At 38.1% G+C, this 15323-nt stretch overlaps 1 protein-coding gene across 10 annotated transcripts in view; it reads right to left on the bottom strand.

The window, feature by feature from the left end:
- The window catches only part of Robo1 (roundabout guidance receptor 1), a 1018630-nt gene that overhangs the window by 234362 nt on the left and 768945 nt on the right, over positions 1 to 15323 (bottom strand). The gene's annotated exons all lie outside the window — the stretch shown is intronic.

Here is a 15323-nt window from a genome sequence, read left to right as displayed (position 1 = left end):
CCCCCCCCCACCCGTTAAGATCATGGCCCAGGCTGGTAGATAAATGGCTCATCTGGGACAGTATACAAGAATTCATAGCACACCGCTTTAGCTAAGGATATGTTAGCTTTTTATATTCTTCAGTTAAAATTTACTATTCTGCAACCTGTGGCCTGTACAATATCAAAGGGGACCCGCCATGACAGCTACATGAAGTTTTTCACATGGGCTGTTTCTGTGGTCTATGATGCTTTGGACTTACAAGGTCAGTGATTACCTTTGCCCAATCCTGCTAGAAATTCAATCAGGCTTATTATCCCTTCATCAGGACAAATATGTACATGACTATATTATCATCTTATTTTTTTCTACTAATGCATACATATTTTCATGAATAATATTTTAATGCATAATGTTTTCAGATATATACCATGAAGGAAATAGAGAAAGTACCATTTTTCCCAAAATAGAATAAAACTTTTAAAGTTTAACCTTGGGTAAATAATAACAAAAGTTCAACAACTACAACGAAGATATTTTCCAAAAGCTAAAACAACAAAGTCATTTTACACACTGAGAGAGCAAAAAGAAACACAAAACAAAACAAAACAAAAAGAATAAGACATGAAGAAACAAATAAGCAAGGACCACACAATGTTGTTTAATTTTATCATCTTTGTGACAATAAATGATAAAATGAGAGACTAGTTTCAACTTTTTCTGACAAACTATTACGATGTAAAAGTAGTCATGCCACTACTTTTTCACCAAGGAATGTCTGTTGACTCAAGCACACTTCCGGTTTCCTCTTTGCATCCTTTCCTCTTCAGGGCTGAGCTACATTGGTCACACCCCTCTAGCTTTGCCTCTCGGGAAAGTGTTCAGATGAAGATGCATATCAACACACAGTTTTGTTATCAACTGGAACTAGTTTAATTCAGTACTGTCCCTGTTGTGCATCGACTAGTGGAAAAAAAAGAGTAACTGAAAGACATGATTCAAACAAGGTCAAGTGGATCAAACAAACAAGTGTCAAAACGGCCATGATGATTGCAGCGATGCTGGAGTGGTAACAGCATACTGTTTTGATGTTTAAGCATTTAATGCAACACTGTGCTTTCCTAATTTACTGAAAAGAAAACCTATGAAGATATGACATAGACACTCAAGTGCTTGCTAAAGCATCAATTTCCAACACATCTGGGATGCTATTGTGGATTACATACAGCCATATTGTTAAGTCAGTATAGATACACTTCCTTCACTCAACAGGGCAAGATTTATTGACTAATAAGTCAACAATCCAAATTAAAATACATTTAGATTTACATGAAAATACTGGCCATAATTCTCAAACTCTGGTCATATACGTGTGTGTGTGTTGTGAATGTGTGTGTGTACACATGTGTGCGCATGCATGCACATGTGTATCCATAAGATCCATATTTATATCAATATGTATGTGAGTCACAGAGGGCTTAAGCCAAATTCAACTGAAGCAGAAGTTAACACCTTGGAAAATCTGCTTTATTCTCAACTAGACCCTGAACCCTTCACTCTTTAAAGACAATCATATTTATATTCCCTGTATTATTCTGTAGAAGTATTACTTTATGCCCACTGAATCATATTCACTGTATTTATATTAACTTTAGAAACAAGAAAGGGAATGGAAGAAAAGTATTCTTTGGGCCATAGTGTCCAGAAAGGTATGCATCATCTGGCAAAAAAGCAAGGAAACTGGAGCCTGTTATGTGCTACAGTAACGAAAGCTGATTATAGATACAACTGCTTATCGATACAACTCAGATGAGGACTGTGATTTCTGGACTACAGAGACTCCTTTCACCCCCTCTCTAACTCACCATTTTCTTGACATACACATGGTTCTTAAACAGAGAATTAGTACCACAAAATCTGTTTTATAAAAACATTTCACTGTGGCATGAACTCATTCATCAACCCTAGCAATTAAGATAAAATGTGATTAAAAGATGAGAACCCATAAGATCAGGTAAGTATCCATGCATGGTTTTAAAATGAAGACATATATTGATGGCTTCTCTCTGGAGAAAAGTGTACCAGGAGTGGGGTAATGAGAAAGGAAAGAAATGCATGGGATTTATAATACAAAAGCCCAAAAGATGTCTACTAGTGCAACACTGGGATGCCTCAGATAGCCTCAGTTCAGGCAAGAGATTTCAACTCCAACAGATCGTTGCTCTTGCTGCCAACCAAGAAGGTGACAAGAGTAAAAACATGAACATCCACTCTCTTTGCCATAATTATTTGGCAAGATTATGTCTGTCATTAATTTTAACAAGTCAGGGGCATAATTCCCATTGAAGTTTCTGTTTATCCCATAGAAAAATCCAGTACGTCATTAAGGAAATTCTTTTGCTCTTACTGGACTATTTCAAGGGATGAGTCCTTCCTTTACCACAAACCCAAGCAATCAGTTCCATGCCTCTGCACTCCTTGCTTCAGACTATTGTTCCATGAAGCTACCTAGAGAGGAAGCTGGAAAATTGCCTTCTTCATTTATATTACCTTAGAAGTATTTGTAGTCCAGTGATTATATCTCTCCCCATTCCCCTGGGATCAGAATAAAATGCTAGCAGTCTAAGGACACAGGAAATTGAACTTTTGTCACCTGCAGAGGGCTAAAAAGTATTTGAATTTTTTTCTTCCACACTAAGAAAAGATCTCTTGTGTGTGAAAGAAAATTACCTTCCCTTCAGGAAGACACATCTGGAAATATTCTTAAGCATAGTCTAGCAGAATGACTGAGAAAGCTGATACCAATGTTTTGTGATTTATTACAAGAATGCGGTACAGTCTTTAAAGGATGTTTTCTTTTGCTCTGCTATTTCTTAGGAGTTGTGATGCAAGTGATAGTCAGACACAAAAAACCTCTTCACCAAGGACACTGGCCCCTGGTGTTAGCACCCTATATCATAGTGGAGCCGACACCAAATACTCAGTGGGCCCTGCTGACTTCTAGAAATGCCTCCAAGCTTGCTCTTTCTCTCTCTTTTTAAAGCCAAAATCGGCTACACATTTTCTTCAAATGTCTACAATAGAACCCTTATCTTGTTATTCATCAAAACCTCAACAGAAGAATTTTCCGCCATATCCTCAGATCTCATACTGTGCAGGCAGAAAATGCTACTACCGCAGAATAACCCAATTTGCCTCCAAAATGAAACTAATAGCAGAACCCCGGGTCTATTCTTGTCTTGAAGGCTCGTTAGAGTCTCCATGGGGAAGAAAATTTCCCTGCTGATAGAGTTGTAGCATATCAAAGATGAATCATGAGTACAAAGAAAGATTATTTTGTCCAATGAGACATTTCCTACTCTTTTACTCAGGCGGCAGCATTTCTGGCTAATTACCCAATTACCACCAACAGAAAGTATGGGGAGAGAACTAAGACCATAGTGCCAGTGGTTCAGACTGCTCTCGTGACGCAGAGACTCTACGTTCCTATCAGTAAGAAGGAGCAGAAGACAGCAGAAAGAAAAGATAGTATGGATCGCAACATGCTCAGTGTGAATTACAGTTCTTCTATGGTCATTGGGAACACAAATGTAGATACTCAAAGACCAGAATAAAAGCAAATGAAAGGGTCTTAGATAAAACTGAGAAGACAAATATATAAATAAAACCAAACAACTGGTGGCATGATCCACTGTAACAACCAGGTAGGCACAAGAGTCACTGGACTGTAGAAGTTAAAACTGCATTGTCCTTTCTTTCACGAACGGAATCCTTTCCTACCTACTCAGCCCAATTACAATCTTTTAACAAAAGTTCTACCATTTACAAATCTTACACATTAATCTGTAATTTTAGACAATGTCCAGAGGTTAAAAACAAAGTGAACATACTTCCACTGGTAAACTCCGCACAGTAAAATTTCAGGATAAAATGAGCATAGGAAAATTGAGCCTTACGTAAGACTGAAGCAGGCAAAGAACTGTGCACTCGGGCACAAGATGAGAAGGGGGCGGGGGAGAGACACTTGGTACATCTCAGCTGTCTTCCATTACACATAATTAGGCATTCTCAGTCTGAGCTGTGGAACAAAGCTTATAAAGACCACTGAAGACCAATGGCTTCTTCCTCCAACTAGCTAGCCTTTTATTTTTTATTTTGTTTTGCTTTGTCTTGTTTTTTAAAGTCTAGGGAGAATCAGAACAACCTGTTTCTGTGCTGCAAGCTTGCAGAAAATGATGTTAAATATATTAATCAAGAATGTGCTTTTCTATCCAATAGTGCATCACAAGGTCTTTCTCTCTTAGAAATAATAAAAACTACAAAGCAGATTCTAGGGGGAAATCATCAACAAACCCCCTAGTCCTGGGTTTCCTTCTAAGAAATGTTCCATGGCCATAAATGAGTCCATGAAATTAAAGCTTAACAAGTGATTTTACTAAGTGATAAAACCTTCTCAAAGTGAAATCTCAATATTTATAATTAAAAATCAAATTCATCACCTGCTTTACTAATTGCTTAGCCTCACCTAATATTTAATTTCTATTGCTTGAATCATATATACCAAACTTTTTATAGTAAAGGTCTCAAATGTTTATATTTTTATTATGACCAAAATAGGGAGTATTTAAACAAGAAAATTATTGTTCATCTCTACTATAGCTAAACAGTGCAATTGTAAATGTAGCAAATGTAGTAACCATAGTAAAATGGAGTTACATCAGACACTCAAAGAGATGGCTTGGCAATTAAGAGCACTGGAGGCCTCTCTGGAGTACCAAGTCCAGTTCACAAGGCCCACATCAGACAGCTCTCAACTGCCTTTGTCTTCGACTCCAGTTGATCTCACCCTTAGACTTCCGACACCTCTGGCTTCCTAGGGTAGCTACATTTACAAGTATACACCCACCCAAACAAAGGATTATTCATAATTTAAAATAAAATAAAATATTTCTTTAAATGTATATATATATATATATCATATACATATATCCATATCCATACACATACACATACACATATACATGCTTCAGGGAGTATAGAAGAGAATCTACCACTGCCGCTTTCCTAAACTAGTATGATTGCCGTCTGTATCTAGATACTTGGTTCTCATCCCCACTGGTAAGCCTAGTTCTCATATCTCACTCAAGGAACCTTCTTTTTGGAGCAGCTGGAGACTGTAACAGAAATCCACAACTGTTCAAAATGCAGGGAATAACTGATCAGGAATGTCCAATCACCAATGGACACTCCAGTCACAACTGCAAACTATCCACAATGCCAAATCTCTACCTAATTATGTGCATTCCACACCTAAGCTTGGAAACACTTAGGAGGAGAAAGAGGAAAAGTATCAGTGCCAGAAGATCAAGGGGTGTTGGCTTGGAGATAGCGTCTTCCATACAGTGACCCAGAAGCCGCACCAAGACAATCTTTAACATTATGGCTGCCTAACGAAGGCCTGCATAGGACAGCACCACTTGACATGTCACCACGGAGAGGGAGAATTTCATAAGATCCAATTCATCGTTGCTATGTGTAGCGGGGGTATCCTTTGTGGGTAGAGAGAGAAACTAATTTATCAGAGAAGAACATTTTAATAGATTAAACTAAGTACTTAGCCCTAAACACATACACATATAAGCATAATTGTGATTTTACTGTAGTCTGATTATTTTTTCTTTTTTTTATCCATAGTCTATTTTTTTGTTTGCAAGGCTATTTGACCTCTCTCTCCCTCCCTTTCCTCCCTCTCCCTCTCTCTCTCTCCCCCCACCACCTTGTGTGTGTGTGTATGTGTGTGTGTGTGTGTGTTTCTATCAGTGTAGGTCCAATTTCAAGAAAGAAGTTCCTACATTGGCACTGATTAGTGAATTTGATTTTTTTCTAATTGTTTTTTTTTTTTTTAACAATGTGTGTAAACAAAGCAAGCTAAATTTGGGATGTACTGTTCTTTCACAGAGCTGAGTACAACAAAAGGAATTCTGTGTGTGACAAAGTTCATGGCAAAGAAGAATTTGTAAAGGCCTGTTTTTGTTTTTAAGTCTGACTACTTAAAAACCTGACTGAGATGTGAGCCTTAAGCATTTCTATATCCATCTACCAAAGAGGAAGATAAATCCATCTGCCACTGTGATATTATGTTCCTGAAGCTCAGGTATATTAAAAACAGAACAAGAATGAAAAAAAAGCCATCTCCATTTGGTTTAAATTCATGACCCATCAATTTTGGACACAAGTGATTTTCTTTGTCACTTCCTATGCTATAGACAATATGAGACTTTTAGGTAAGTCTCTCTAGACCACATTTTATTGCAACTCTGTTTTTTATGCTATGAGCAAAGTTCGCTGGGATCTCACTGTTTGCTGAGATTTGTGATCACGTGTGCCTGAGCCTGGGGAATTTTCTGACTTTTAAAACATGCATGATTCCCCGACTCCTTGTCCGGTGCACACTCTCTGACTCTTTACAGACCATCCCCCACCTGATATTATAGTAAGAAGACCCAGTCCTGGGGGACACACAGACAACCTTCCCAGAACCAGCTGTGTGCTCAGATAAGAAAGCGATTCCCAACTAGACTGAGTTTGGGGGATGGCACAATGTCTGGTTTGATGAATTTCGTCTGGTCTTTCTAACCCTGCTCTTGTTTCAACTTCCTCTGCTGCAATCCAAATCTATTCTGGAATCCTAGAAGGCTGCAACAGGACAAAAGAAATATCTTTTATTGGTATAAGGTTTATGACCTTCCCTCTGATGTTTGATATTTGGGAAGGTTTAGTTTCATTTCTTAACAAGGTCCTGCCTGTAAGACCCAGAGGTTATATTAAGGCAGAACAATGAAGGACAAATTCTATTTAGCATCAAATACAGCCTTTAGCAGTGGAAGCGGGGGAGTACTGGCGGTTCAAATGCAGAGAAGTTTCCAGGTTGTAACACTGGACATTATCAGTAAACTCCCCAGACAAATGAAGGCGTTTGTCCTCCCAAAGCCTTAATTAATTCAATAGCTAGAGTATAAGAGGCTCAGAAATGCCTAGGACTCTGGGAATTCCAAATAATCTCTTTTTAACTTCAGAATCTTAACTAGACAATTATTTAAAATCTGGGGTGAAGGTTTTAAACAAATATATCTTCACAGGACTTCTTATTAAAGATTCAATTCAAAATTTTGAAATTAAATCACAGAAATTCTATTTGCATTTTTACTTCCAAAAAAACAGTGGAGCCTTTTGCTACTGGAAATCAGGGAAAGGCCTATAGAGAACAAGATTCACTTGACTCTGTGATTTCCCTGGTTTTCCTTTATGAGATAAATATTAAAGCACTAACATCCTGCTGTATTTACTTGAAATCATTTCCCCTGCCCAAAACAGTCTGAAGGGAAATACTGAATATTCGCCTCACCTCTATATATTGAACTGCTAAATTTAAGACTCTAAATAAATCAGTCAGCCTGTCTCTTCTTCCTGCCAGGCCTACTCTCCAAGGGAACTCAGGTAGCTTCGTAGAGAAGGGATTTATTGTACCACTGTAGGAACAGCTAGCTCCCTCTGGAGATATCCCATTTTATCCTATCTTTTGCTTTGAAAAGAAAAATAGATGAGCTGGCTAAACTGTTAGATCTTACTTCTGGATTCTCCACAGATTTCAGCCCATGAACTGAAATCCTAGCTGAAACAAACATCAAAGACAGAGATTCCAGTCTTTAGGAAGAGTGATAGTCTAGGAAAGTGTTTTACAACTTGTAATAGGCTCAGGACCAAAGAAACCTCTTCTAACAATGAATTAAATTAAACAGTTAAAGATATCCCTAATGCTGAAGGCAGGTAATGGGCACACTACAAGCATAAGAAAAAAGAGTCACTCCTCAAACAGTTACAACCATGCATACTCCTGAGATGGGTTAGGTAAACATCATGCTTTCCAGGATAGAAAAGATAAAACGCATGCCTTTTCAGATGACTCTCTTTTCAGTTCATTTCCAATGTTGGAAAGGAAATTAGTTAAACTAGGACATCCACTTAGGTCTGGCAAACACTGCATTGAGCTGTAGCAATGTTAAGAAAAATGACTTACAGCTACTAAAAGAGTTGTAACAAGCAACTAGCACAACAACAACTGGCAGTAAACAAACAGGCCATTGTTCATTAAAAGCCATCACAATGTTGGGCATGGTGGCAGGGCGTTCCTTTAATCCCTGCACTCAGGAGGCTGAGGCAGGGTCCTCAGAGTTCAAGACCACCCTGACCTCCAGAGTTGAGATTTCCAGGCCAGTCAGGCATACACGATGAGATCCGATTTCAAAAACAAATTAAAGACTCTTCTCTAATTTTGTCAATATACTATAGAATATAGAGTCCATAAATATAGTTAAATAAATGTACATGGACGAGCTAACCTAATTGGTTATCTGATGCCAAATGGTTGTTCCTGAAAAGATACACACAAGTACTGCTATATGGACTAATCAGTTTGTATTTACATACTTAGGAGTGTGCATGTGAAAAGACAGACAGACAGAGAGAGAGAGAGAGAGAGATTTAACAATAAAGAAAAAGAGGAATCGATTTTCAAAAGAGCATAACAAATTATGTAGGAGAGTTGGAGGGAAGAAAGGGAATCAGGAAATATAATATGATCCCAAAAATATTTAAAATGTATTGCGATATTTAATTTCTATATTGTGATCTCTTGAGTTTGGGGCCACCCTGGTCTATGGAGCAACTTCCAGGACAGCCAGGGCTACACAGAGAAATCCAGTCTCCTGAAAAAAAAAAGGATAAAATAAGCAGAGTTACTAAGGTGCCTATAGATGATGACCTTGTTAGCAATTTCATCGTTACCCTGAAGGGAATTATTTAGTAGATACTTGGTTTCTGATTAGAAAAGGGAACAGGAGAATAAGTATCAGCATAGACTCACAGAAAGATAATTCATGCCACCTTCTCAAAGGCCAGGGATTCCAGATCATGGAAATGGAGAATGACACAAAGAACAGTTAAACAATAATAAAGGTTAGTGAGTTTGGAAGGAATGGTCAAGCGAAACAAAATTGCAATAAAGAAATAAGCATAAAAGTACTGTGACTCGATTATCTCAAATGCTACATGAAGGCAAGTTGAAAAAAGGAAAAAAAATTGAAAAAAAAGCAATAGTTTAAGTTACTTGGTTTTACTGATTTGTCCTTTATAAAAGTAGCATAGGGGGAAAAAATCGAACTGTAAGCATGCAAGAGTGCTTATGGAAGTATTTGCAAATCAACTAGCAGGCCAAGAAAAGACTACAGAGAAGGGTATGGTACCAATTGAAAAACTATCAGAATTCTGGCCAAGGATCCTGGCAGTCTCCAGACATGAGACCGTTCAGACAATTTGGTTTTAGGAAGACAAAAACGTTACAGGGAGAATCATGAAAATGTGTCCCACGTGGAGATTAAAAGGGGAATTAAAGTGGAAAAACATCAAGCCCTTACTGTCAAGCGTTAGGAACTAACATCTTAGGAGAAAAAGATTTATCATACTACCCTCATCAGAATTCAGACTTGACTCCTCACTAGTGATGGTGTTTGTAACTTGCAATCAATCAACATTTTCCAAATGAACAATATAGTAGTGTATTAAATATGAGCCAAAGGACCATCAAGACTTAGCAAAGATATATTCAGCATTGGTACATACAGCCAATCATAGACTAATAGCCAGGGAGAAAAAATTGTTAATCAAAGTAATCATTTTCAGTTTGTTTATAGGGTGGGTTATGTTGATGGATTTTTCTATATTGAATCATCTCTACATCTCTGGTAAAGAACCTACTTGATCATGGTGGATGTTGTTTTTGATGTGTTCGTGCATTCGGTTTGCCAGTATTATTATTGAGTATTTTTGCATCAATATTCCTAAGAGAAATTGGTCAGAAATCCTCTTTCTTTCTTGGGTCTTTGTGTGTGGTTTAAGGCATCATGGTATGTGGCCTCATCGAATGAGTTTGGCAGTGCTCCTTCTGTTTCTATTTTGTGGAATAGTTTGAGGAGTATTGGAAGTAGCTCTTCTTTGAAGGTCTGATCTAACATGTCATAGAAAAGAAATTACAGGACCCAAGAAACAGTTCAGTGCGTGAAGGCACTTGCCACCAAAACTGACAACTCACATTTGATCTCTAAAACCCACACAGTGATGGGAGATGACTGCCTCCCACAAGGTGACCTACCACCACAAACACACTGCGGCATGTGTACACCTACACATATAGAGAGAAACTTACAAAAAACAACTATAGGGAAAAACAATAAAAATTATATCAACTTTATTAAATTCTTTAAGTGAAGTATGCACTCTCACACACTTCCAACTAGACCTTTAATTAGAAATACTATCAGTCAATCCCTATCTACCTTTACCAAGCTGAAAACTGTCATGGAGTAGAAGACTAAAGTACTCTCTTTCCCTCCTTACAGTCAACTGTCCAATAGTCTTTAAAAGTATTTACATAGAAGAATCACTAATAAGTGGTCTATGTTACAAAATAAAAGGTAAAAATCACATATATGAAAATAGAACTACTACATTCAATTGCTAGAATACATTTGATTTTTTTTTTCCAGTTTAGTTTCATACTAAAATTGTTTCAATTAGGACCTTATCTACATGGTCAGGGTGTATATATGTATGGAGAGTTCTGATTTCTAATGCACTATTGAGTCTGTAATGACAGATTCCTATAACCTCCTGACCCCACCTCACTAAAGTTCCCTGATGAGTCTGTCTGTTTCTGCAAGAGGACCATTGTTTATTCTCATTTTTTTAAATGTATTTTGCCTTAAGAATGTTCTTGTTCAAAAACACTAAGGAGAAAACAATATACCAATCCTGAGTAATCCAGCTTAGTCACATTCACACAGTTCACACCCAAGCAATTCTTTCAGCTTAAAGTCAGCATCCAAGACCCAGTGTCTTAGTGACATGGACCTTGGAGAACACTCAGAAGATGAGAAAAGTGTGACTTGAAACAATTGTGTCATGGCCACCTGGACTTTAATTACTTTTAAAGCAATCAGCTCCAAGAAAATGGGCCTGTTACTGTTTCAGTGGCAAACAGTAACAGCATCATATTTAAGCTCAACAAAATAACAGAGCCAACTTCAGTCTATTATCTCATCGTTTTATTTTGTTAAACCATCAATAATACGATGAGAGATTCATAATAAGATTTACACATAATTAGGTAGACCACAATTAATATTACCTTTCACAGTTCTGCTGGTAAAAAAAATGAAATTAGGAAAGGAAACTGTAATTGCCAAATGCAAACAGTTTAAAACTTGCAGTTGGATACTGTGGCAAATAATAGACTTTCAGCCTGGAGCATAGCGGGTCAGTGTTTCTTTCTTTTTTTTTTTTTTTAATTTTATTTATTTGTCTATTTATTTTTGGTTTTGGTTTTTTGGTTTTTTTTGAGACAGGTTTTCTCTGTATGGCCCTGGCTGTCCTGAAACTCACTCTGTAGACCAGGCTGGCCTCAAACTCAGAAATCCACCTGCCTCTGCCTCCCAAGTGCTGCATGCACCACCACTGCCCCGGGTCAGTGTTTTTGTGCCAGAAATACTGAGGAGCTGTGCATTGTCCAGTCCTTTCTTACTTACACCTCACACAGCTGAAGTGAGATTAAGCAGCATGAATAACATATTACTTCTTTATTCTTTCATAGGAAAATGGTACAGAACCTAAATAAAGAATTTGATGCAGATATTCCCAAGATCTTCTTAGAAAAATTATCACTTCCCACGAAGACATCTCCCCCCAAATATAACGGAATGTACTTGGTCTGCATTGGCACAGTGAGACAAGGAAAGTTTGTATGTTTGCATGTGATCACACCTGCAAGCAGGCTGGGTAAAAGAAAATCATCTATTTATATTAAGTTTCAAACATCTTCCTCCACATATGGCTTGACCTATATTGGAGGTTGGGCAAATACAAGTAAAACTCAAACAGCACTTTTTTTTTCTTGTAAAAACTAATGAACATCATTACCACATAATTTCATTCATTTAAAAATAAAAGATGCTCTAAAGACCATCTGTGCATGATAGCATACTCAGGGGATGAGGACCACAGGTGCTTTGCTTGCTCACACATTTGAGCACGTGACCCCTATGGCCAGTGCATTTTAATAAATATAAATAAATAAATAAATAAATAAATAAATAAATAAATGGACAATGAAAAGATACATCAAAACAACTACTTGCATTCATCACTGATAGCCAGAATGAACCATCCCCAGAGACTACAGCTATCTGCACTCTCCTTGGGAACTGGCCTATCTTTCCTTGGCTTCTGCACCCACACAGTCCAAGCCTGAGGACAAACCTGACATCACATGAATCATATCTTAAGTTAAACAGCAGTTTATAGAACACTTATTTACAACCTGTACCATACTGGAGGCCATAATATTTTTCTTTTAATTTGGATTTGGTATCTAGAACACATAGAGCCAATCAAAACACAAGACTGTTCTGAAAGCTAAGAGCTGAGCTGCAGACACTCCACTAGGATGGCAGGTAAGTCCCACATGACACTGTATAACTGGTAACATAAAACGTTTGGTATGTTAGCTTTAGATCCATTAAACTACAGAAGGTTCACTGAATAACTTTGAGTTAATACAGAAATTAAACACAGTTCGGGACTGCTTTTCTTAACTGGTAAATTTCTCACAATAAAATAATTTTAGACTATAAACATTATTCACCCTAACAAGACAAAGTCACTTGGTTATGCAAACTAGAATCAGGATGTGGATACCCAATAGCTTTGTAAGGTGGCATCAATTAAATTCACCTGCAAAACAAGCACAGTCCTATTCTGTTGTATTTTTGCGACTAGAAAGGAGTATAGTTGAATATTGTGCCCTAGGAAAACTCAGTGAGGTACACACACAAACTCAAATCTCTCTTCCTGAGAAGAGGCACCTGGTTGCCCTCTGCATACACACCAAGATTAAAAACGAAGTAAAATAAAAGATCATGGGAGATTTTGGCATAGCTCAGTTAGGAAAGTGATTCCTTCAAAAAAGAAAAAAAAAGTGATTCCTTAGCATGTGTGGATTCATAGGTTGAGTCTTTAGCACACACACACACACACACACACACACACACACTGCAATCAGCATACCTGTAATGCCAGCACTCAGGAAGTGGAGTTAAGAAAATCAGAAGTTCAAGCCAGACATGGCTGTGGAGAGTGGGGTGGAGTCCCAGGCCACGACAAAGACCTCAATACCCAAGAGCCATAGAACGAGCAAAGCCATCCCCAGGGGAGAAGGTTTAGAGAAATGTCAAAGCCTTGCTGATGCTAGCTAGCCATGAGTGCTGAGGAACAACTGAGCTTATGCTATGATCTGTATCAACCACAGCTACCTTCTCATGGATGTTTGCAGACTAGACTTCTCCCTCATTCTTGTGTTGTACCCTGTGAAGATCTAGAAGTTCTGGGTTGGAAAGTAGATGCCCGCCCCCAACCAGAGCCAGCACAGCTTTTCTATGTGCCATTTTCTTCATTCTACGTTTGCTAAGTCAGGTTTCCAAGACTAGGGCATGCAGAGTGGAGCACTGGGCTATAGACAACCCTGACTCTAAAGAATTAATCATACAAATCATTACCACAGACTCACTAATGAAGGGAAAAAGTCAATCAGTTACACTCCCTAAATTGTTACAACCCATGCAGGAAGAAAGATGTATTGCATTTAAATGAAATGTACTATAAAGAAAGCCAATTCATTCACACCCCTGGTCTCCCAACACTTATGCACTTTGAATCCTGCATCGTTTCCCACTCTTCTGTTCCCTTTTCGATCATGGCACTCTGGACCAGCAGGAACTGGCCTGCTAAGGAGCAGCTATTTATGTCAGGGTTTCATAAGACAGAACCATGTCCAGCTGGAAATAACTTCAGGCATTTTTCAGCCCAAACCAGCTATATAACTAGGACTCTTCAAGTAAAATTAGGTCCATGCAGATTCTCCACATTCTGATCCAAGGAGCAAAAAGCCTTCATTTAAATATAGCTTAGAAAAATCTGGAATTATATGCTGTTCTTCAAATGGCCCGGCTCTGTTGGTGATTGACGCTACGTCCCCCTTGGATGGGGTGGGGGCCATTCCTTATGAATATTGGCGGCTGCAAGGATTTCATATTGTCAACAGATGCGGGGAGGCTGCTTATTCAGCTCAGGAGTGGCTGCCAGTGGAGGCTCATTGCTTCAGGCTGCGGTAAATTAATCCCAGCAGAGATGAGTTTATTTGTTTCTCTAATAGTGGAAAAAATATTGATGAGAGGATTCTGAGCAACATATGAAGGACAGAGTCTGTAGAAGCACCTACAGAATGAGTTCAGCATCCTCAGGTTGTGGGAGGGTGTGCTAGGAGCACCCCATCGGTGCATCTATCTCAGAGACTCCTCTTTTTACATGAAGAGTCCTCCCTCTATTCCAATGCGAAAGCCTAGCCTTGTGGATAGAGGTACTTCTATCTGGTGCTAAAACATTTGAAGGAAATAATAAAAACGCCACTAAAGTGACAAATAAAAACAAGGAATCACATTTTTCTTTTATTGTCTAATTTTGAAAAGCCTGACTATTTTTAGGAACTCAGCATCTTCCATGGGTAAGTCATTTGGTTCACTTTACCATAATGAGCTAATTTTCTAACTGGAGCCACTCTTTTCTATACTCTCCCTTTATATGCTATTGAAAATGAATCCTCACCAGGAGTAAAAGGGGGCAGGTTTTCTTTAAGGTTCTGCAAGATCCATGGGTCAGTACAATGAACACACAGGAAATAGAGGCAAGGGTGGAAGCAGAAATATTTTCCACTTGTTTAAGTAGAAATTCCATTTAAATTGTTTTATGGTCATACAATAAGAGAAGTTATTCAACTTTTTAATGAGTTACCAATGTAATATTACACTTTTAATGGGTACAGAACAAATGGAAATAAACACACAAACAGAGGCTATGAAGTTTGACCTTTTCACTGTTGTTAGATGAAGAGCAATAAGTAACATGGATTTCAGGGTAAATTCACTTTGATGTTTATGTGCATTTGAACCTTATTTGCTCATCTCTTGAAAAAATATTAGGTGAAAAATAGATGTTTTTTTCAAAGCTAGGCATTGTGGCCTTTGCATGTAGCCCTACCATTCCTGGGGGTGATGTAGAAAGACTGTAACAGGTTTAAGGGTACCCCTGTAGATACAGAGAGTCCAGCCTGGGAAAGTCAGATCCTATTTCAAAATGAGTAAAGAAACCCAGAGTGTAGATATGAGCTACCTTTCCTGACT

Source organism: Mastomys coucha, unplaced genomic scaffold (assembly GCF_008632895.1).
Source record: "Mastomys coucha isolate ucsf_1 unplaced genomic scaffold, UCSF_Mcou_1 pScaffold12, whole genome shotgun sequence".
In the NCBI taxonomy this organism is placed as follows: domain Eukaryota; kingdom Metazoa; phylum Chordata; class Mammalia; order Rodentia; family Muridae; genus Mastomys; species Mastomys coucha.
This window is presented reverse-complemented; position numbering and strand designations above follow the sequence as displayed.